At 28.3% G+C, this 25,375-nt stretch overlaps 1 protein-coding gene across 2 annotated transcripts in view; it reads right to left on the minus strand.

Moving 5' to 3' along the window:
* Positions 1-23,029, minus strand: part of LOC129956927 (uncharacterized) — a 769,878-nt gene extending 746,849 nt beyond the window's left edge. For both annotated transcript variants that reach the window (XM_056068981.1, XM_056068980.1), the window contains exon 1: positions 22,563-23,029. The gene's annotated coding sequence lies outside the window, so the exon portion shown is untranslated. The remainder of the gene's footprint in view (positions 1-22,562) is intronic.
* Positions 23,030-25,375: the final 2,346 nt, after the last annotated feature.

Genomic DNA, 25,375 nt, shown 5'->3' on the forward strand with positions numbered 1-25,375 from the left:
GGAAACGAAGTGTGTCATTGGAAGACCCATAAGGGGTTAACGGCGGACGAAAAGTAGAGGCACGGCATGGGGTGTTCTAAAACTAGGTTAAAAATCCGTAGAGTATTTCCATGTCAGTAATAAGGGTCTTTTGTAACGCTATTCAGATTTCCAGTTGGCTTTAAATGACTTCGAGAGTAACTATGAAAGAGCTTAAATTAATGCAAATTGTTCTTGAATAGGAATAAATTTGAAATGAAATGAATTGAATGAATTTGAATTCTAGAAACTTAATGTTATTAGATGAATTATATTGAAGCAGAATCGGAGTTTGATAGAATAAAGAATGATTCTGTTAGACACAAACCGTTTTGTCATTTTTTGCAATTAAAAAAGAAATCACAAATATATGTTATACATATATTATAACCTGTAATATCTAGGCATTATATTATATTATATTTATATTATATATATATATATATATATAATTGATTTCCAATCCTGTCGGCTAAATAATATGTGACATATTTCGGTTGAAGCAAAATGCAGGTTCGAAGACGTCGAAGAGACATGTTATATTTTTAAATTAATTTTAATATCCATTTCAGGAAAGCAATTTATTTACAAGCAGACGCAGCGCGGAACAAAAACAGAAGTAAGAAAGAAGGAAGAGGGCGAAACAAATGATCACTAGTCTTATATAAGACGGGATTTTCGGCCAAGCGCCAATCCAATACACGTGGTGACCTTTGATACCTTGGCAAGGGCACCGAAGGGATCACTTTCATTTCATACGTAGTTTGATGGCGCAGTACTTTTTAGACAGCTTGAGTTGAATTAATTAAACCGAAAGTGGAACTGGATCAAGAAATAAGAGAATGAAATTACTATTGGTTAAATTAAGATAAACCTTTGGAAATTAATTTGGATGAAATTAAAAGTTTAAAATATCATATATATATTATATATATATATATGTAATGATATTTTAACTCTAATTTCAATTTAATTAATTTTCATAGTAACTTCATCTTAATTTAGCCCATAGTAACTTCATTCTAAAATATTCTCTTATTTCGTGATCCAATTCCACTGTCTCTACTTAATTAATTCAAGAGAAGCTTTGTTAAATTGTTGAATCAACTAAAATCTAACTTTCCCACACCGCGCGTGAAGAGATAAAATACCGCTGATCATGCAAATTCTTTTTTAAAATCTCCCTGTGTTTCCCCTACCTTCTCCGCGCCTATAATGAAAATCCCTATCGAAATCTCATAATATATTGGCACTGTGAAGAAATATTTTCCCTGTCAAAATCTAAGGTTATATAAGGCGAGGGATAATTTATTTTGGCCCTTTTTCCCCACTCCGGCTTTTGTACTGCGCTGCGGCGGACGTCTTGTCCGTGTCTCTGCTTGTAAATAATTATGCTTTCCCAATGGATATTAAAAAGAATTTAAAAAGATAATAAGTCTCTTCAAACTGCATCTGCTTCACATAAAATAATGTTACATATTTAAAAAGCCGACAGGATTCGAATTTGTTACATTATATATATATATATATATATATTTGCATCATGTGCATTGGCCTTCAACACGGCAGACCATTTCATCTATAGCTACCATATGTGGCACATATACAGGGTGATTCAAAACCTATCGTTCAAACTTCGTGGAGATGTAGGGAATATCTCAAGAAATCGATTTCACATAGAAAGGTATGTTCACAAACTTCACACAAAATGGACAAGTGAAGTGAATCCAAGGAAACAGTAATATTAAGTGATAACGCATATGTTCGCTACCAGTTGGTGCTTCACAATAGGTGCTCCAAATTGCTACTATTTACATGAACGCAGGATTCACATGATCGTTGCATTGACCACCTAACATTTTCAGAAACCCCTAGTATATTACGGAAAATCCCCCGACATATGTGGTATCAACACGATGGAGCTCCAGACACAATTGTTGCGCGTGGTTACCTGAACCAAACATTCGGAGCTCAATCAGAGGTGGACCGAACGCTTGGCCACTCAGGTCACCTGATTTATATCCATTTTTGTGATGGGAAATGAAAGACCATGTGTACCAGAACCCCGTCGACAGTCAAATTGACCTTGTTGCACGAATAGTGGCCGTGATATGTCAGACGTTTTTGAAAAAGTTAGGCGGTCATTGGAACGGCGCTATTAATCCCGCGTTCGTGTAAAAGGTCGCAATTTGGAGCACTAAGTGTGAACTTGCACTTTACCTTATTGGCATAAAATTCACATTAGTTACCACTTAACTGTACTGTTTCCTTGTATTCACTTCACTTGCCCATTTTATCCATGCATGTGACGTTTTCAGACATAATTTCCTATGTTAAATCGGTTTCCTGACGAATTTCCTACCTCCCCACGAAATTTGAACGATAAGTTTTGAATCACCCTGTATATCCCACATAAAGGAAATGTGCAGCTCGGCGCTCTTTTTATTACAAACATTCATTATAATTCTAATTAAGAATTAACTAGAATTTCGTCGTTTTCTTATTATTACTTCTTACATTGAAGTTATATAGAAGTAATTTTTATATTGTTTTCAAATTTAAAAATTATCTTTACAAAGAAACCATATTATTAGATAAGCGTTCTCTTTTCGAATTTTGCATTTTTTTTAAAAAAAATATATTTTTGACTAATTTCTAACAATAAATTAGATTGTCGCTCAGAAATTCAATTAATCGTATGATTTTCTGCCGTTGTTGAAAGTTAGGGAAGGATAATTATTTTTCATGTCTGTGTAATTTACAAACCGAATAAAAAAGTAAAGTTACAATACCGCGAAACATAGTAAATAAATAGATTGGACATTTCTGTTTTTAATAACGCTACGATGTTAATGGATTACATTCGATTATTTAGGTTCAACTATACAAAGAAAACCATATATATAACTACTAAAATGCCAATTTTTCAAAGTTCGACATTTTGTCAGAATAAATAAGACATAATTAAAGCATAAATGTATACCTAAACGAATTTACTGAAATTAAATATCCAAAATATCCAATCAAGAACTAGCTGGTCATCAAAGGCGACAAGTACTAAATAATAAAAGTGCTTTTTTTTATATAAAAATGCAATCCATATTAATGCAAACATATAAGAAAAAACAATAAAATTGTTTCATAATCTTGGCGTTGTTCGGAATTCTAATTATTTTACACATATATTAACCAGACAGTAAAAACTAATCTCCGATAAATAAATATATCATAATTAATCCTATTGTTATATCATTTCATTTGAATGATTGTCCCTTGGGGCTTGGTTACGGAAGACGACAGATATATAAATTTTTTCGTTCATTTATTTTTGGAATTTTTAAATAATTATTTTAAACCAACAAAAGAAATTCTGAACAAAAATTTGAAACAAAAAAAATCATAAAATAAATGCTAATAATGCAGATCAGAGTATACCGTTGCTGTATTTCAAAATCCTCTGAATTAACATTTGAGCTAATTTATAACAATTGGAGAAAAACATTCTGCCAATAGACAATTTAGTATTACTGAAAAAGTGATATATTGAAATTTGACATGGCATGAAAATATTTGTTGATATATTTGATATAATTCGCATAAGAATATTTGCTTCGAAATTATAGCAGAAAAAAAGGGGTAAATGTCAATTAATTTTTAAATACTTTAAAGCTTAATTAATTTTCAGTGTTTGTTAAGGTGTACGTACACACTTGAAGATTTTTTTTAAAATTTTAACTTTTAAAAACCAGTTTTTTCACAGTAGGTTATTAATTTATGTTTAAACTCATTTCAGTGAGAAAAAACCATATTACACTCATTATTAATTAAATAAATAATATTTAATGAGATAATTAGCCTATTTTTTGAAGCCTGATATCTTAAATTCTAATTTGCACAGACACACAATTCTAGTTGGAAATGATGCCTAATATGAGTCTTCATGTTGTCTGCCTCTAACAATTTATAAAAATTTTTAGTTTTTTTTAAACAGTTTTTTCATCAACGATGAATAGAAAAAGCGAGATTTTTTCTGTCATTTTAACATTTAAACAGCTATTAAAAATGTATTTCTATAAATATAACTTTGATTGAGGCACAAAACATCCGCTATTTCATACAGATTATTTTAATATATAGATAATTGTATTTGGTTCATTTCTTGTTGAGTTATGATTCTTTGAATGAAGCAACATAGTGGAAAAATATCATTCTTCACAAAATGAGTTTTAAAAACACAGTAAATAGAGTTTTTAATGAAAGCACCTCAAGAAAAATAATTATAACTCGAGAAATATGTCGAATATTGACAACATCTTGATATCGTTTGAAAGCTAAAAGATCAGAGAACATTATTAAGCAATAAAAAAATATTCGATATTTTGAATGAGTTTCGAAGTTTCAAGTGTGTACATACACCTTAAGTTTATGGTAATATTTTTATCATCTTAAAAAATAAATATACAAATTTTGCTTCAAATCGGAACCATCATTTAAGAGGAGATATTGAATGAACCCACGTATGCGCACTTATATTGCCACAATTAGGATTTAGAAAATTCATACTTATGACAATTTATCCATAGTTTGTTTTTGGAACAAATTAGATTTTGTAAAGAATTACTCTACAATTTAATTAAAACAGATTAATATACAAAATAGTTTTTCATATATAATCATATATAACTGAAAGTAATTAATAAGACAAGAAATTATAACAAGGTTTAAATGATGAAAAATTCATAAGAGATTACTCAATTGATAATTCATAAAACTGTAATAAGACCGTTTGAGAAATTTGTTTACAAATTTTAATTAACAATTTTTCTTAAAAATAATAGTTATTTTAATAAGCTTCTTGTCTGTTGTTGCATAATAAGAACCAAATAAACGACATCTATTTTGGCAGTCAGAATTTTTCTACATAAAGAAATAATGATAAAAAGTTTCAGCACAAAGTGCAATGGCATTTACCAGTTGACTGAAATGCCTACAGAAATAAATATCTCACGAATATCAATTGAAAAAGAAAAAAACTTATGAAAGAAAAAATATATATTTTATGCTCCTGTTAAAAATTAAACTTTTAACAGACATCTTATTTTTTTTTTTTTTTCATTTAAGATTATGTAAAATAAATAGTTTCTTTTTAAAATAAACAACTTGTTAGATAATAACACATGACATTTTAATTTAAAATATGAAAATTAATTCCAAAAATAATCCTTAACGAATGCTCAACCAACACCATTTTCAATTCAAATCCTTTATTGAATAAACAATCTGTATAAATTTAGTATAAAATTTATGGTATAATTTTTAAACACAGACATCTCAATAAATCTGAAATTTATGTAGTACCGAGAATTTATTCTGGCCATTTTTCTACATTTTATACTCTTCCAATAGCTGACCTTTAAAATTTAGAGGAAAGTATCTGCGAAATGCAAAAGATTTTCTGCGATGACTCACCGAAAGTTTTGCCTACACATATCAGCGCACAAACAAATGAATACTTCAAAAGCAGATGTTTTAGCATTCGCGTGAAAGAATATTCTTCGCTTTAATTTGATGCTTCAATTCCATTGAAAAATCAAAAATAATGCGTAAACGGATATGTGATTTCGGTTCTATAAAGAAAGATTTCCATTGCAAATGTCACGTTTCGCCCGCCCCATCTCAAAAAGAAAAATAAAGTGGAAACGAGACACTTTATCTGTGACTGTGACGGAATAGCCATTTTTTCCCCATTGTTGCTATCAGTGAAGAATTGTTCTGCTGATTTTTTTTTACTGTTGTTGGGAAAATTGACTTTTTTTTAAACTTATTTACTTTTTCTTTTATCTTATTCTATAAATAAATCATTAGGAAAAATTATAAATAATTTTTTATATATTTAAAAGATAATTTCCTCAAAACATAATAATTATTTTTTCATTTATTTCTCAAAATTTAAACTACCTAATAAAGGCATAAATTCAATCTTTAAGTTTTAATAACTTTCCATCTAAATATCATAATAATAGAATTATTATTTTAACAAAAATGTTCTTTTTAATATTAATATCTAGTTGTCTTTGATGGTCAGCTTGTCTTGGTTTTCTTGGTTATTATATTCTGAATATGAAATTAAAATATCTAAACTTCACTTTATTTTTTTGATAAGGATGAAAAATTTAATGGCAATGGTGCAATGGTCAACCTGGTACAATTCCCTACGCATGTATAAAGAAAAATGTATATACTATAAAATACAAAAACGAAGGCAATTTACTACTTCGGACTTAATGCTTCAGAAATTATTAATTCGATTTTAAAATTGGCAAAAATATTCGATAAAATGAGTTGATAGGAAAGACCGGGCATCAAATAAAACTTATAATAATATTAGAGGAAAGATTCTTATGAAGATGTAATTTATATAATTTAAAAGAAAATATTAATAGTGTAATATTAAGATAGTTTAAAAATCATTTTTATAAAATAGGAAATTTTGGCGATATTGTTGGAAAATATGAAAGATTTGCTTATTAATTTACATTTTTATTCATATGTTGATATTGAAACCCTAACTGTAACTTTAATTTTGCGTTGAAGCGCGTGTCAGATTTCACAAAGATCGTACAAAAGCTGTAGATTTTTATAAAAGCTTTATCTTTATGTTAGTCGATTATTTTGGAGTCATATTAGAACTGTATAAGACTATCTTTATCTAAAAATCTCGCAAAGTGTTTCTCTTAATACAAATAATGAAGTAATTTTTTTAATGAAAATTTTTACATATTAAAGGAAATTTATTTTTTAGAAGTGAGAAATATTATTCAATAAATCCATAATGTAATTTGCAAGCAAGGCTTACATTGTTTTAGTTTGTTGAAATTCGATACTTAATTTTTGTAGGAGTTAGCAGGATATTAAAATGTTTATTATTTTTTTTTATTTCCAACTTAATATAATTAGTGAGGATTTAATGAAAGAGCTGGAATTTTTTTAAAGTTTTAGTTATAACAATGGCATGTTTGAAAAAAAGGCAATTTAAGGATGAACATTGGAATTTTGAACCTCAATCAGATGATGAGGACCACAACTGAGATGGTCCTACAATCCTCATATACGAGATCCTCATATACAATCCTCATACACTACCTCCATATACGAGAAGTATATTTATTAGAATCGAATTTCGAACTTGGATCGCGCTGGCCCTAACGCCAAAATCTTGTCACTTGGCTGCGAGCCTCTTTAGTTTAGAAATCACAGAGAATTGCTTTCGAGGCCGTATTTCAGCATAGATTCAACATGTGAAGGAATTTCATGTATAAAGATTGGTTGTTGGGTAAATTGCCTCTGGACTGGTGCTATGTAAGATAAGCGGATAAATATTTTGCTTTATTATAAAGCTATAGTTGAAATTAAAACATAAATATAGCATAGAGGGGAGTTGCATTTTTCTATGTTCTATTTATTAAAGTGAAATTAATTAAAGTATTGTCCAGTTTTGAAGTAATTCCAGGGATAATTTTGAAAGAGCGTTAGTGGTTTGAATTTCGGTCAAATGACATTTTAATAAGAAATTAATTTAACATGGGTGGTCTGTAACGCTTAACAAAATATGTTTACGGCCAATACAGTCAGTTTCATTATATAAAGCAAATGACGGTTTGACAGCTAGTTTAATATTCTATCGTGAAAGGATTCAACTATCGCACAAAAAAAAACTAAGAAATGCTATAGCATTGCGTTTATATGAATTAATCTAATAAAATTTCCTTTCTAAATGAAAATTAAATGTGCATTTGCTAAACTTCTCAAACTGTGGCTTTTAAATTAATCTTTCGATTTTAAACTATTTTATAATTAAGTATTGATATGGAGAAATTCGATGCATAATTGAACATGTTATAAATTTAATGCTCTTCAAAAATATGTGGCGAAATTTCCCAAAACTCTTATTGCTCTTGCATAAATAAGATTGCATAAATTTGGCCGGAGAGAGAAATATGGCCACAAATGGTTGTATGACTTGCTAGATGTTACATCTTCCAATTTTTGAAATTTTCTTTTGAAATCTCTATGTAAATACCAAATGACACATCTCATGTATTAACTTGCTCTACGGCTTTATCTCGCGTGTTGACTAGCTTTATTGCCTTATCTTGTGTGTTGACCTGCTTTATTGCCTGATCTTGTGTGTTGACCTGCTTTATTGCCTGATCTTGTGTGTTGACCTGCTTTATTGCCTGATCTTGTGTGCCGGTTCGCTTTATTGTCTTATCTCGTGTGCTGGTTTGCTTTACTGCCTTATCTCGTGTGCTGGTTCGCTTTACTGCCTTATCTCGTGTGCTGGTTCGCTTTACTGCCTTATCTCGTGTGCTGGTTCGCTTTACTGCCTTATCTCGTGTGCTGAATTGCTTTACTGTCTTATCTCGTGTGCTGAATTGCTTTACTGCCTTATCTCGTTTGCTGAATAGCTTTACAGTCTTGTCTCGTTTACTGGTTCGCTTTATTGCCTTATCGCATATGCTTTCCTTGAACGCTTCGAATTTTGATTGTTCTATATTCTTTTTTGGAATTATAAGTAGTATTTTAAATTCCAATTTTTTAAAAGTGCAACAAATAAATTCTCTTCATAAAAACATTAAGTTGAACCTTATAATTCGGTATTTCTTTACTTAACTTAAATAGAAACGAAAGATATATTAAAAAATAGCCAAATTTATACCAATAATCTTAGTACTTTCAAAACATGTTGTGTTGCAAATTTTTAAACTAGAAAGTGGAGAAAACAAAAGAAACATGATGCAAAGAAATAATGATCAGCAGCTTCATTTTTTTGCAACATTACTGAACCATTATAATTTTAATTATATATATATATATATATATATATATATATATATATATATATATATATATATATATATATATATATATATATATATATATATATATATATATATATACAGAGTCTCACAAAAGTGATGAGACACTTATGCTTTACAAAATGAAACTGTAATAAAATAAATAAATAAACATGTACAAAATTTTTTTGGGTGTGTTTCATATTTAAAGTTAATAACAATTATTGTATAACGTACATTTTGTCAAAAAATTAAAATATTAATTTAATAAAAATACAATTGTTTAGAACGGAGCAAAAAATGGATCACATAAGTGATGGGACACTTACTTTTCCATCAAATATTTATTCAAAAATTTTACTTTTTAAAAGGTTTTAATATTTTGTTGGATTTCCTTTTACTTTTAAAACCTGATTTAATCTTCTTGGGACGGATTCGAATAATTTTTTTTGTGATTTCTGGAGTGATTTTACAGCATTCTTGTTGAAGCACCGATTTTAATTGTCATTTTGAAGAAATGGTGTGTTTGCGAATTCTTGATTCAAATTCTTGCCAAATATTCTCTATGGGATTTAAGTCTGGAGATTGTGGTGGTGTTTTTATTATTTCAGGACAGTTATACAGCAGCCAGTTCTAACGTTCAAAGCAATGTGCTTTAGGTCATTGTCCGGGTAGAATTTAAAATCTTTATGAAGGTTCAATTTTCGTGCTGAAAATTTCAAATGTCGCTTTAAAATGTCAATATACTTGTACTGATCCATTATACTGTCAGTAAAAACAAGATTATCAACTCCAGCGGACGACATACACCCCCATACCATAATTCCTCCTCCACCATGATTTACTGTTGGTACCAAGTTCTGTTTGCGAAATTCTTAAAGATTCTACCGTCAGAACCAAATATATTAAATTTACTCTCATCAGCAAATATAACTTTATTCCAGTAATCAGAATTCTTATTTATGTTGGATTTTGCGAAAGCTAGTCTGAGTTTTCTATTCTTTTCACCTACGAAAAATTTTCTCCTGGCTACTCTACCGTGATATCCAGCAGATCGAATGACCCTTCTAATAGTCTCAGGATTAACAATTATTCCATATAATGCTTGTAAATCAGTAGCAACTATAGGAACACTCTCTCTTAAATTTTTTTTAATTTATTATATATATATATATATATATATTTCGAACGATAATTTGCTTGATTCCATTGGATAGCTTTGATGGTCGGCCAGGTCTTCTTTTATCCTGAATAATATGATTCTTTTTATATCGTTTAATGATATTGGAAACTGTTGAATGACTCAAGTTAACTGTTTCAGCAGTTTTTCTAACAGATTTTCCACGTTCAATATGCAAATTAATAACTAATTTTCGAATTTCAGACGAAGTTTCTTTTCGTTTAGCATTCATGGCTGCACAGAGCTAAAAAACATAAAAATTCCAAAACAAACTGGAGAGAAATACTACAGACGATTTTATAAATTGTTGCCAATTGCTTTTGAGTAAAATTAAAACCACCAAAAATATTTTTATTGCTTATTTCAGGCGATTTTTGTTGCATATCTAATGGTGTCCCATCACTTATGTGAGGTATTTTTTGCTCCATTCTAAACAATTGTATTTTTATTAAATTAATATTTTAATATTTTGACAAAATGTATGTTATGTAATAATTTTTACTAAATTTAAATATGAAACACACCCACAAAAAATTTGTACATGTTTTTTTATTTTATTTTATTATAGTTTCCTTCTGCAAAGCTCAAGTGTCCCATCACTTTTGTGAGACACTGTATATATATCCGTTTTATCCTCAGACAGATTATTTTCAGAATAAGTAAGCGAAATAAATTCACTAAGAAGAATTTATATATTGAAAGCAAATCTCCGATAAATTAATATACCATCAATAATCTGTCAAATATATAGCTGTGTTTAAATAAGTGAAATCCATCATTTAAAAGACTAAATCAATTCATTACTGAGATTGTAAGATATGTACTTAAGAATTAATACCTTAAATATTTTTTTAAAATTCCGACAAATTTCAAGCGAAATGATTTTATTTTTAAGATACCGCCTTTGTGGACCAGTTGGTTCGCCGGAGCATTGCTTGTGCTTGAATCTCAAATTAATCGCTTATGAATACTTTAACGATCCTAATTTAATCAATAAAGCATTTTCAACCGTCAAAAAGTATTAGATATTAAAGTTATTAAAATCATTAAATTAATATTTTTTCTCTTCTCCGGTTTATTAAAGGTATAATTTTTGATAAAGAATACAAGTTCCCTGATATCATTGTGCCATTTGAGACAACTGTCAGTGTCATCCGTCAGTGTGTAACGGAAACAAAATTGACAATGTCAATCTTCTAACGGCGCATTGTCTTTCGTATTACAGCAACTTCTTTTTCTGATACATCATATTAACTCGATTGGTAATAATTTCTTTCTGACAAATATAAGATAAAAATTATCCCATTGAAGCGATTATTTATTTGAAGGAAGAGTAAAAGGGTTTTATTCCTTTTGAAAGAAAATAAAAAGAAAGCTGTAATAGAAAATTATGCAAGAATTTTTTAATTATCAAAGTTCAGAAAAAAAAGCTGCATGATTATTAAATTGGAGTGATCAAAAAGGCGATATTATGAATTCCAACTGATGAATAAGACAGCTTTAAGGATTAATATAACTAGAATTTATGAAGGAAAAAAGGAAATTTTTAGCCCAATTTTTTATTAGTTTAAGTTTTAATTCAAAATAAACAAAATTCGGAAGTTTTGAATAAATCTTTCAACATATTGGTAACAAATTTTGTATCGATAGAATGTCAGCACACAAACATATACACGAAATCTCCATTCTTATTAGAAAAGGAAAGGATTAAAATTCTTAGATTTTCAGAGACATATGAAAATGATAATATAGCATTTTATGATTTTATCTTAACTTCCAAAATTCTTGAAAATTAATCGACGAAATCCAATAAAATGTTACTTCTTAGAATGAATTTAAAAACAGTATTTTCAACTTATCCTTAAAAAAAAATTAATCCTGTGAAAATCATATTTTAAAATACATGAAATGAATTTATTCAAAACTTTGAATGTTTCGGTCTGTTTACTTCTTAGATGAATTTCTCTTTAAATAAGAAAATAAAAAAAATGCATATTTCAAATTCCATTCATTGCAGGAAGAAACTAAATGGAAAATAATTTAAAAGTCAAACGAAAAGAATAATAAGTTGGAATTTTATAAATTATAATTTTATTAAATGAAAATGCGTAATAATATATAGATCGAAATTCAATTTTTAAATAAGTATTTTTCTCCATTGTCTAAAGAAATAGGAAAGCTTAAATTCATATCAAATCTGTACATTTGTATAAAGTATTAATCAATAAGATTTTTATTTTTTGTAAATATTCATTAAAATTGAGAAAGTTTATAACAATTCATACTCATAAACAGAAAATAATTTCTTATCAGATAATTCTTTAGTTTTAATGAAGCAATTATTTTGAAGTTATTTTCAATCAGAAGTATTCTTATTGGATAGACTTCAATTATCGTTTGGTTTGCGTATTTTAATTTCGGATAAACAATTTTAAAAAGGTGAATTAAAATGCATTTGCAAGTTTTTCTGATGTAAAATTCCAATGAAATGATAACGCATTTCATCACAGTTTTATCGTATATGAAATATTTCATCTCAATTATATAAATATATGAGAAACTTTATAAAAAAATTAGAATACATATTGCAAAATTTTAAAACAATTTCAATACCATTTTTTCATAGCAAATCATTCATATTTAATAATATAATTAATCATGAAGCTTTAAAGAAGAACAGCAATTATGTAGAATGTATTAAAAGTCCTAAACATTGTATCCATAATATATAACATTTCTTTTCCATTTTAACTTGATGATTTATCAAGAAACTCATCCAAAACTTTCATGCTCCGTACAAGAACACTTTGAGAAACACCTTTGATTGGTGGATATTCCTCTACGCTAACATTGAAGTAGTAGTATTTTTATATATTAGAGATATTCATGATTTCATAACTCGGTGTGTTTCGATATCAGAAGAGGGGAATAGTTTTATCTTAAATACTTTTTTTATAAATATCAATCTTTTTAACAAATATAAGAAATGTAGAACAAAATAAATTTAAGAAAATCGTAATTTTTTTCGACTATGCAATTATTGAATCAAATAAAAAAATGTACTTCATTCAGAGTTATTATCAATTAGAAATATATGCCTATCTCTAAAATGCTTATCTTCAGAAATTAAGAAATTTTTAATTTAGTTGCGTGTTTGATTGAAAGCTAAACACACACGCATGCATATACATTTAACATTTTAAAAGAAAGTAATAAAACTTTTACACCTATCATTAATACTTTTGCAAACGAAAATTTAAAAGCTCAAAGAAAGCTAGTTAAATAAAAATTAAAAGAGCAGAACCATTTACTGACAGCATTATATAAAAGGATCTACTTTCGAAAGTTCCAGATGCTGCAGATGTATTAGTGCTTTTGACCATCTTTTTATTAAGTCTTTATCGTGAAATTTAAAACTGTGTATGCTTCTTTTTCTTAACTTTATTTAACCTTATAAACTAAACTGAATTGTTTTCTAAAATTACAGATAATTTTCTTTACTCTATATTTTTGAGTCCGTCAAAAAACTGTTTCAAAATATCAAATTGTTAGACATTAAATGTTTACATACGTTTTTTTTATGAAGAGAACAGATAATTACTCTCTGACTTGTCCCATGACATCATAGCGCCCATTAAAATGCAACTGTCTAATTTTCCCGGAATGGAAACATCACTTTTTCTTAATCCCTACGTAAACTACAATGCAGTTAGTACAACGGAAACAATAATTCTTCCTTAGTTTTCAACATTAGAGGAAAATCAGACGATTAAATATTTGACGAAAGAATAAAGTTAAAAAAAATAATCAGATGATTTTAATTTCAGGTTACAATTAATTTATTGCTAACAATTAGTCACATTTAAAAAAAATATTGTCAAATTCAGAAAACGCTCCAAGATTATTTAATTGCTACCGTTAAAAAGGTATTTTTTTACAATTTTCAAACAACGGAAAATGTATTTTTGAACAATAATATTTTGAAAGTTATCTCCACAATTTTGCTTAATTTTTAATTAATTAAAAGTCTTCAAAAAAAATTTGCAACTTGTTATATTTTTTCTCCGAAGTGTATATGTACCACATTTGGTATTTCTACGATAAATACTCTCTTTTGCAAACGGTCATGTACTTTTCTTCTACTATTAGTAAAGATAATGATAAGTATATGTATTAATTATTCTTTATTTTTCGTAGAAATAAGAAAACTTCCAATCGACAATCATGGCTCAATATTCGACAGATGATCTCTTCTCCTTCTTGGAAATTTGAATACACGCAAATTACATTTCAAGCGAAAGCATGTAATCTTTTACTTCTCATTAGAATGTACCAGATATTGAATAATAAGCGTTGGTTTAACAGCTTGGACGAGACGCATGATTTATGATACCTCTAAGTTTTAATTAGATGCCACAGCATGACAATGGTAATCCATATTTATGTGGATGTTGGGCTTAATGCGTATTAATAGGCATTGTTCGACAAATGATATACATTACAGTTCTTTAATTATTAACAGAACTTTGATTATAACCAGACATAACTACAGTTTCTTTAAAGAAATATTATTGAAATAATTATATTGATCGATTGTAAAATAAATATCCTGAAAAACGCTTCCAATATGCTAAATGTTTGAACCAGTACATACCTTACGTAAGGTCATTTCGATTTTTAGGATAGATCATTCAAATTTTAAGCTTTATTTTTGCATTTTTTAAATTATATATTTTAGCAGTAAAAGAGTACTTTTAGTGATACGTGAGGTAGGAAGTAAGAATTTATACCGATGAGTCCAAAACTCGTGTCAGATTTTTTTAAGGGTGATTGCACACACATCAGCACAAATAGTTTTTGTAATAGAACACGAGTTCATAAACCTAATGGATGACCACTACAGGGAACTCCTTACTAGAATATGAAGTAAAAAAGAAGTATATATCGGATGGTATAGAAAAGGATGCACAAAGTACATTCACAGCAGGCAACATTATGTGAAGGTGTACAGTTAAGAATATTAGCTTAATGATGAGCATTCTGTAATGCATAACTTTTGCATTTGGAACATTTAATTTAATTTAAGAGTACAATTTTGTTATATTTGCATTCTTTTTTAAGTAAAGCAAGGGATATTGTGGGAAGGATGTCTTAATGTTAAGACATGGTCAGATAATCCACAAAATATGTGAAACAACACACCTTCTCCAAGGTGTTTGCACCACATCATCAGGAAGACATTTGACCCTGATCGATTTGTTCAATATCAAGACAACTTATATATGTAACATATCAGGCGGGTTCTCGTGGAATAGTGCTTGATAGTTGGAAGCCCCCATCCCGAAATCGTGATCATTCTGCCAGGTCTTCCTGTGCTTTACAGCAGTAGTAATGACATATGCTATTACTAAAAGAAATTTATCATGACGGATGCGATCAAACTTTTCAATGGCATTTGCTATCGCCAAAAGAATTTTGTCATATCCTGGGTGATCGCCAAAAGAAATTTATTACAAGTACGATAGTAAAAAGTTTTTTCATGGCATGCGAGAACACTAAAATAAATTTTCTAAATGATATATGCCATTATGGAAAAAAATATTTTGCATGACAAGTGCAATCGTTAAATGAAATTTTTCAAAAAACAAATGCAATCACCAATAGAAGTTTTTTAAAAAACGAATGCGATCATCAAAATCACGTTGTCAAAAATAAAAGTGATCATCAAAATAAATTTGTCGAAACCAAATGTGATCATCAAAATAACTTTTGTTAGATCGAATGTGATCATCAAAATAAGTTTATTTTTAAAGCGAATGCAATCATCAAAAAAGTGAATGCCAAATAAGTTAAAAAAAATAATACCAAAATAAGTTTAAAAAAACGAATATGATAATCAAAATAAGTGATATTTTAAAACAGCGAATGCAATCATCAAAATATTTTTTTTAAAAATTGAATGCGATCATCAAAATAAGTTTTTTTAAAGCGAATGCGATAATTTAAATAAATTTTATTTACAAAAATCTAATGCGATCACCAATAGAAGTTTTAAAAAAAACGAATGCGATCATCAAAATCACGTTGTCAAAAATGAAAGTGATCATCAAAATAAATTTGTCAAAACCAAATGCGATTATCAAAATAACTTTTGTTAGATCGAATGCGATCATCAAAATAAGTTTTTTTAAAGCGAATGCAATCATCAAAATAAGTTTTTTTTAAATAAAAAAAGTTAATACGATCATCAAAATAATTTTTTTTAAAAAAAGCGAATGCGATTATTTAAATCAATTTTATTTAAAAAAAAGCTAATGCGATCATCAAACTAACATTGTCGAAACCAAAAGTAATCATCAAATTAAAAAAAACCGAATTCGATTATCAAAATAAGTCTGTTGAAACCAAATGTGATCACCAAAAGAAGTTTTTCGAAAACGAATACAATTACGAAAAGAAGTATGTTATTAACGTATGCGACCACCAAAAGAAATTTGCCTGCAGAGTTCGGACGATCTTGTGGATTTGAAACCTATTCTACTGTGTTTCCTGGCTTATGCCATATTTGGACGGACAAATGAGTTTTCACTGCATATGAAAGGCAAGAAAAAAAAATAAAACAGTTACTTCCGCTAGTTGAAATTTGAAACTTCACTTAAGAAATTTTAAGGCGCACTCTATCATGAAACCAGTTGAGTTTCAAAATATACACTCATTAACCACAGAAGAAAACGCACACCTGTAAATTTAAGTGCATTGACAAGTGTTCAGATTGTACCCGTGTGTTTTCCAATTACTATTCGCACCTGCTTCCAATATAAACAGAGTTCCTTCTGAAGGTTGGAATATAGCTTCGCATTTCTTACATTCATTTTTCAATTTTTGATGTCTTCTTCAAAATGTCAAACCAATGTTTCCTGTTGAGAACGTATGAAATAAAAGTGTAAGTGACATTTTATTATAAAATTGTTTAAACAGATGCGAAATCCCGTACATTTCATATTCGAATTAAGGTTTATAGATCATTGAAAAATTTAAATCATTCTTGGAATCTCCTGTTCGAAACAGCTTCACCTAAAATTATTACCCTTCATTTTATTACCTGTGTTTCATTTTTAAGATTTGCAATTAATTATAGAGCAGGGATAACAAACATATAAAAAGTACTTTTAGTATCGTATATAAATGCGAAATATACCTACGCTATTTTAGAAATGCATTTAAATCAAAAGAATAGCTGTACAAAAATAAAATTTATATCACTGAAAAACTAATTTTTAAAATTTTTAGGTATAATGAAATTGTTTTTGTAGGAATAATATGCTTTGAATTGAAAAATAACATTAAGGATTCAATTAATTTAAGGTGAAAAACTGTATAAAATTATGAAAAACCTTATTTTTTTTAAAAAAATCACATTTGCAATCTAACAAATAATGACCTGCCACATTTGAAATTTGAAGATCCAACAAATTTTCTTTCATAGTATTTTTAACGATTTTATTTGACAATGTCCGTAGCCTGTATCTCTCATAATAGGAGTGAATATCAATCCAGTAATAAAAAGTACTCACCAAAAATATTACAAATTAATAAAAAATTTATATATATGAAAATTAAATTTATAATGTAAAGAAAATAACTTCTGATAATTTAAGAGATGTTAAAACGGTTTCATGTAATAATATACACCGCATTGATTGAGGAACCAGCAGGCGTTAACCACCTAAAACTTTGTCACATTTTACACCGGTGTATAATAGCCGAGAAATATTAATTTTTGGCATGGATTTAGCACTGTTACTGAATCTATAGTATCATCCTTGGCGAGTTATTTGGCGATTAATTCCAGGTATGAGTTAGTAATCGAATTTCTGGTTTAGTCATATTTTTCTTAACCGATTGAATCAAAATAACAAATAAAATGACATAAAACTGCTTTTTCTAGCACAAAATCCAAAACCAAATCTGATATACAGTGGCTCCCAAAAGTGTTCGTACACCAACAAGAATCAATTAAATACCTTATTATTTACCATTATATATTCTTATTTTTACATGAAAATTTTTTCATGGCATAATTTTACAGTTCTTAATAAAGCAGTGAAGAATAAATTTTAATTACGATGCAAATTATTTTTTTTAAAAATGACAATAAATAAAATTGCACAAAAAGAGGACACAAAAATGATCATACACTTTAAAAAAACATCACTAAATATGAAATTTTCTAAATTTTTATAAATGTTTAGTATTTAGTAGGATATCCTTTATTCTTTATAACAGCTTTTAAACGTTTGGGCATAGATTTTACTAAACGGTCGGTTACTTCTGCACCGATCTTGTTCCATTCTTCGATCATTACTGCTTTCAGTTGAATTTTCGATTTAATGTCGTGACTTCTTATTCGCACCTCTAATTCTTTCCAAATATGTTCTATAGGGTTTAAATCCGGTGATTGAGCTGGTGTTTTAGGGTTTGAGGGCAATGATAGAGGCAAAAAAGACGAATATTCATGGCCGTGTGCTTAGGATCGTTGTCTTGGTAATACACAAACTTGTTTAAAATGCCCAATTTTTGTGCTGACACTTTTAAATTATTATTGAGAATATTTATATAAACTCTATGATCCATTATACCATCAAAGAATACTAAATTGCCTACTCCAGCCGCTGACATACACCCCCAAACCATGACACCTCCACCGCCATGTTTTACTGTTCCAACTAAATTCTTGGGATTAAGTACTTCGTTCTTTTTTTCTCCATACAATGATTCTTCCATCCGACCCAAAGATGTTAAACTTACTTTCATCTGCAAATAAGACACGATTCCAATAGCTCTCTGGCTGGTTCATCATAGATTTGGCAAATTTAAGCCTAGCAATTCTGTTCTTCTGACTTACAAAGAATTTTCTTCGTGCAGAGAGGCCATGTATACCAGCATTCCGAAGAATTCTACGAATAGTTTCACAGGAAATAGAAGTTCCATTTGATTCATTATATTGTGAAGTAAACTTTATTGCACTCAGACGTGGATTTTTTAGAAATTTACTCACAATATTTCTTTGACTTCTAGCTGACAGAATTTGAGGGCGACCATTACGAGGCTTGTTTGCAATCCTTTTTCCCTCTCTGTAACGTTTTATTATGCTTTGCACCGTTGAATGAGGTAGATTAGCTATAGTTGCAATGCCTCTAATTGATTTTCCAGCTTTAAAATGAAAAATAATTAATTTTCATACGTCTAAACTCGTTTCTTTACGAATGCGCGTCATATCTAAAAATAAAGTAAATAGAATAAATAATTGTGATATTAAATACTGAAATCAAACGATTTTAGTGTATTTTTCAATTAGAAGAAAAATAAGCCGCAAAAGATATTTTTATGATGAATTTAAATAAATAATGTTTGGATGTACGAAGACTTTTGTGTTCTAATTTTGTGACATTTTTTATTTATTTATTTTTTAGAACAATACTACTTGATTTTTTATAAAAATATTTGTTCAGTTTTATTAAGAACTATTTAAAGATGCTAATTAAAAAAAACCAACTAATAAAATGCTTTATTAAGAAATATAGAACACAATTTCTGCAAATTTCCTTAGTGTACGAACACTTTTGGGAGCCACTGTATTTAAGTCATTCCGTTTTTGAATTATAGTGTTTAAATGTTTCTGAAATTACAGACGGACAGACAATCAACTCGTACATGGACTGGCTCAAAAATTTGAACAGATGTATGCACTATATATGTTAAATCTATAGTGCATACAAAATGGATTTACCGAATTTTATGTATCTGGTTCTCTTTGTTTTGTATTTATCATATTAACTTACATTCGAACAGCCGGGCAGACGGATTTCCTCTGAACAGATTTTACACAAAATTGGATAGAAATCTGAAAATTGAGTGTAAAGATCGCAAACCAAATTTCAATCGTCTAGTTCAAAGAGTTTTTGAGTTATTTTGAGTCACAGATATATAGACGGACCCAGTTGGAATTTTTCGACGTTAACTATATTTTCTCTATACAATGTATACGAGGAAGTAAAAAAAAATACATAATTAATTATTAATAAAGAATATACACACATTTTTTATTTACTCTCTCTTAGTAAAAACGTCGTAAGGATTAATTTTCTGCCAAATTTAGTGGATTTAGATTTGTGTTCTACATTGCAGAGCGTTCTTAAGTGAATTTTTCCATTATGCATAACAATTTTACAGCGATACCATGTACAATACCAAGAAAAATTTATACTAATTTTGAATACACTAATCTTTTAAGGAAAACGCATTTTTATAATAGTTTGGTTTTTTTTAATCGATTTTACCCCTAATAAATTTATAGTCAATTCAAGATTTTATAATTAAACGATTTACTCAAAAAAAAACCCCAATAAATATTGAAATAAAACAAAATATTTCACAATTAGATTTAAACGACGAATTAAATGAATTATCTTTTTATAGAAATAAAATAGAGGAATTTCCCAACAAAAAATAGTTTGTCCATTAATACAATACGACATATTTTTACCATTAATATAACAGCGATGAAAACCGGCTTTACTATTTAATTTTCTTCTTATTCAACGATTCGTTTCTAAAATCTGATACAGACACATATTTTTGATCATAAGACAGCATGCTAAATTTCATTTGTCTAAACAACAGCAATTCCAAATAAGTTCATTCACTCATATTCAAATACACAGACAAACAAATAGGCAATCTGTAGACAGATTTTCTACAAAATATAAACTTGGAAATAAAGATCTGAGTTATACGTTAAATATTATCCACGTGACTACTTGTGCTTTTGTATATGCTGTTTAAATGGACATACAAGGAAAAATAAGCAGATTTCTTACTGAAGAATTACATATAGAATTTGACAAATATCTGCTATTGTGTAGAATCTAGATACCAAATTTCATGTCTCTAGCTCGATGCATTTTTGAAATATCATTTCCAGAAAATAAATTCTAATTCAGGAGTACTTTTATATAGAAGTTTTGGGACAACATGTTGAAAGCTAATTTTTAACCGTTCAATTATTTTGTTTAAAATAATGGGGCCAGTTTACAGAAAATAACAAAAATTAAAGTACAATTAAAACGTAATTTTTTTTTCCTTGTAGTAATTGCATCATTAAAATACATAATTTTTTAAATTTCTTTTACTTATTTTCACAAAAAAAATTAAATAAGAATATAGTATCGGCAATAAAATTAAATGGATATTAAAATAGAATTTTTATATCGATGCTATAAAATTTGCAATCGATATTTAGAAGAAAAAAAAATAAAACAAGAAAAGTATTTTTGTTTGAGAAAGGATTACAACAACAATAGCAAAAAATCAATTTAATTAAAATTACGGAAATTTCGATGATAATGGTTTCTCACATGATTAGCTGTATTGCAGTAAAATAAACTCAAAGTAAGAAGTTTTGAAAAATCATTTGTTTTTTTTATTTTTATTTATTAACAGTTTTGGCTATAATATAAGAAATAAAATGAAAGTTTTGGCTTTGTTTTATTATATTATCTTTGTACTACTTACATTAACAATCCGATTCCTATATCAAGAGAGCGATTCAATTCCAGATTAACTTTTAAGAAATGATTTTATAAATGAGAATTTGTATAAAGGGAAAATAATAAAAAAATCATAATCATTTTAATCATACATTGAAGTTATTATTGAAGTATTAATTTATCAAAATAAGTATTTAAGGTAGTCTTATTATATTGAAACAGATAGTACACTAATTTTGCATTAAAATCATCTGATTCAAAATAATTTAAAAGCAAAACCAAAACAGCTAGAAAATAATAATAAATTTATATTAATTTATAAAATACATTGGATTTTTAATTCAATAATATTGTATGTTAAAATAGCCGATTCAATACAGTTTGTTATACAGTTTTAATACATTAACATATACTCAATATACTGTTAATTTAAAAATGAAAAATTAAATTTGCCCTATTTAACAACCGTATTAAAAAAAAAAAATCCGCACATAAGTTAGTATTTGAATACAAAAAAGTATTACGAGACTGAAAAATAAACAGAATATTCCAAATTTAGAGTTCTTATTTTGTATGACAGAAATTACAACATATTCGCTACGCCGCAGAATACGGAAATATAATTCAATTTATGTTAGTCGAATAAACAACTGATGCGACTTTTCGTTTTAAAAGTAAACAAACGATTGTTATAAAGAGGAAAAGGTTTTCATTATACAGACATAAAAAAAATCAGGGAGATGCTAATTATTCTTAGAATTTTTAATTAACATTTAAGGAACATTATTATATCAATCATATACTATACATTAATTTCACAAATAATCTTACTGCTAATAAATTTATATTACAAAATAACATTTTTACACAATTTTTAATAAGACAATCTGGTAAATTTAATTTGATACCTAAAATTAAAATTTTTTTTTTCTATAACTGTATTTAAAATCGACTTACTTCATATAATAGATCCTTCCTTCGCTATTAAGATGCGCTGTCCATCCTTTCCTAAGTCTCTGGTTCAATCCTTGCATATATCTTTCAATCTGATGATCTTCCATGCTTTAACCGAACCACGAACAAACAAATAGCACACGAAATCGCAAACAAACTTGATTATCCGAAACGCACCACACGCACCACAACAAAACACACTACAAAACCATCAATGGATCGTAGTATTTATTTCCACGTGTTGGGAGGAGAGATCTTTCACATCCACATCCATCCACATTACTTGGATTTTAGTATAAACATCCCAAATGAATTGTTGGGCCAGGCACCCTAAGGTGTCAAGATGGAATACCGCGAGAATATATCACAATCCGATGGTGGGTAGGTAGTTTTCGGTACTTTGTAAAGTCAGCTGAAATTTTATTGATCCGAAACTCGCAGGTTGTTGTACCAGCGGCCAAGATTGGACTGCGCGCTGAAGAGAAGCCTGCCGTAGTGTGTTTGAAATGGAGAGAGGGTTGCCGAAATAAGAGGAAAAGTCGCCAGGAGGAATGCAGCGGCAGTGTTTTATCCGCTGTTTCGCGGTTTTCTCTTGGCGTTTGTTTCTCTGCCATGCGTTGTGGTTTTCAAAAATATCTCTTAACCTATTAACTGTTTTGGTTTATCTGCTATGTAACTCGATGACACTTCCCGTTATGCATATGTTATGGTATGCTAATTCAGTAAAGTATTCATCGGAAAATCTCAACATCTATGCACATTATATTTTGCATGTATTTATAGAATCGTTGATTAATTTAATTCCCACATAAAATATTTATTATCATGTGATAACATGACGTTGTTCTGGTTAGGGACTTTTGAAGCTCGAAATCGCGTAGGCAGTGAATAAAGCATAAATGACAATTTTCATCATCATCTTTTAATAGCATATATTTTTTTATTTGCTTTTACCAGCATTGCATTATAATTATGTATGCTTCTTTGAAAATAGATGCGTTTTTAAAAGGTTGACCTGCTTTTACCAGTATTGCTTTATTATTACGTATGCCTTTTTGACAGCAGATGCGTTTTTAAAAGGTCGACGAAGAAATATGACATCATAGCTATTATTTCATCTCAAAATCGGCCGAGCTCCAAAACTTTGTTTGCCAGTTAAAAAAGTTGAAACAAATAATGACTTAAAAATAATAATGTTCTCACATGATAACTCGAAATTTGCGATCGTTGATTTAATTTTAATTTTATTATTTTTTCTTATAATTCGATGCATTCATGACGCTTGGAAACGACCGTTAAAGGTTAAAGCTGATATGACAATACAAGAAAACTAATATGAAAGATTTTAAATATGATTACTGTATACACCACGGAGGCTGGACTTCATGAAACTTTAACGAGTACTATGAAATATATGTAGATGCATATTATTTATTGCACGATATCGGTGGGAAATAATACATAGCTACATTTGTTAGTTTGTTGTGTATTTAACATTTATTAATTAATTAGCCAATAACAGTTACTATAGAGTTAATAAGAGTGTGATCTTTGGGAATGCAGTGAATATACAAGTACCAGAAAACCGAAAGAGAATTTTTAACATATTTTTTGAAATCAAAATTTTACACAGAATTATAATTGTAGATATCATACACCAAACTTAAATTATTTATTTCTATATGTTTGTGGATGTAGAAATAATTAGACTGTCAAATATTAAATGATTCAAAATGTCATATAAATACATTTTATAGAACTAAATCTCTGTTCCAAGTTTCATCGATTTAGCTCATTTGGTTATCATGCTAATTTGCATTCGAACAAAAAAGATGCAAACTCCCGCTAAATGTATTTCATTCAAAATTTAATATAAACATATAAATTTGATTAAAAGTCCATATACCAAATGTCAGGTGTCTAGCTCAACGCGCTTTTGAGTTATTGTGTGCTACAAAGATATATAGTTCCAAACATGTGTAATTCTTTTTGAAAATAATAATAACTTTTCTTTGTGCACTTAGTGTATCAGAAAGTAAAAATTAAACTTCAGAAAAATTTTTTTCACAATGGAAATTCAAACTGTTGTAGAGATTTTCTTCCCATTTCTCGCATAAATACCATGAATTACAAAATAAAAGTACAATGTAGGTTTCGATTAAATAATAATTCAACTTATTAAATAATTAATTTCTTTTTTATGTATAAATCATGTTTCTTTAACCCTTTCTAGGGCAGTGGGAAGTATGCTTCCCACCAAATTTATCAATCTTTGTATGAAATTATGTAGGTTGGCATAAGTTCTGACTCATTTTTTTAGTAAGTCAGAAACTTAGATGCTTCAGTTCTTTATCTCAGACAAAATGATGTGTCTTGATCTGTTACTTAATTATTTATTAACCAAATTAATTAATGAATCAAATTAAATTTATCTAATAAGCTAAATGAATCCCTTTTCTTATTCTAATTTCAAGTTTAAAAATATTTTAAAATATATTTAAAAAAATTTTAAGTAAAAAAACGCATCAGTGTTGCCATTTCTATACAAGTAAATTATGAAAGATTTTTTTTAAATCGTTTCAATTATTTGCTTCTAACTATCCAGTCGCAATGTTTGATTAAATTTAATGCCCTTCTTTAACAGATTCTCTTTCATTGATTTTTGCATCATTATATGATACTGTATATAATCTTTGGGAAGTTATAAAGTTTCTCAGTTTTAATTCCTATTTGTTTCCCTGAGGCACCCAGAAAATTTGATACATAGATTTAAAATTTAAATATTGATGCGAATGAGATTTAGAACGAATTACATG

The sequence above is a fragment of the Argiope bruennichi genome, chromosome 11, assembly GCF_947563725.1.
Source record: "Argiope bruennichi chromosome 11, qqArgBrue1.1, whole genome shotgun sequence".
NCBI lineage: Eukaryota > Metazoa > Arthropoda > Arachnida > Araneae > Araneidae > Argiope > Argiope bruennichi.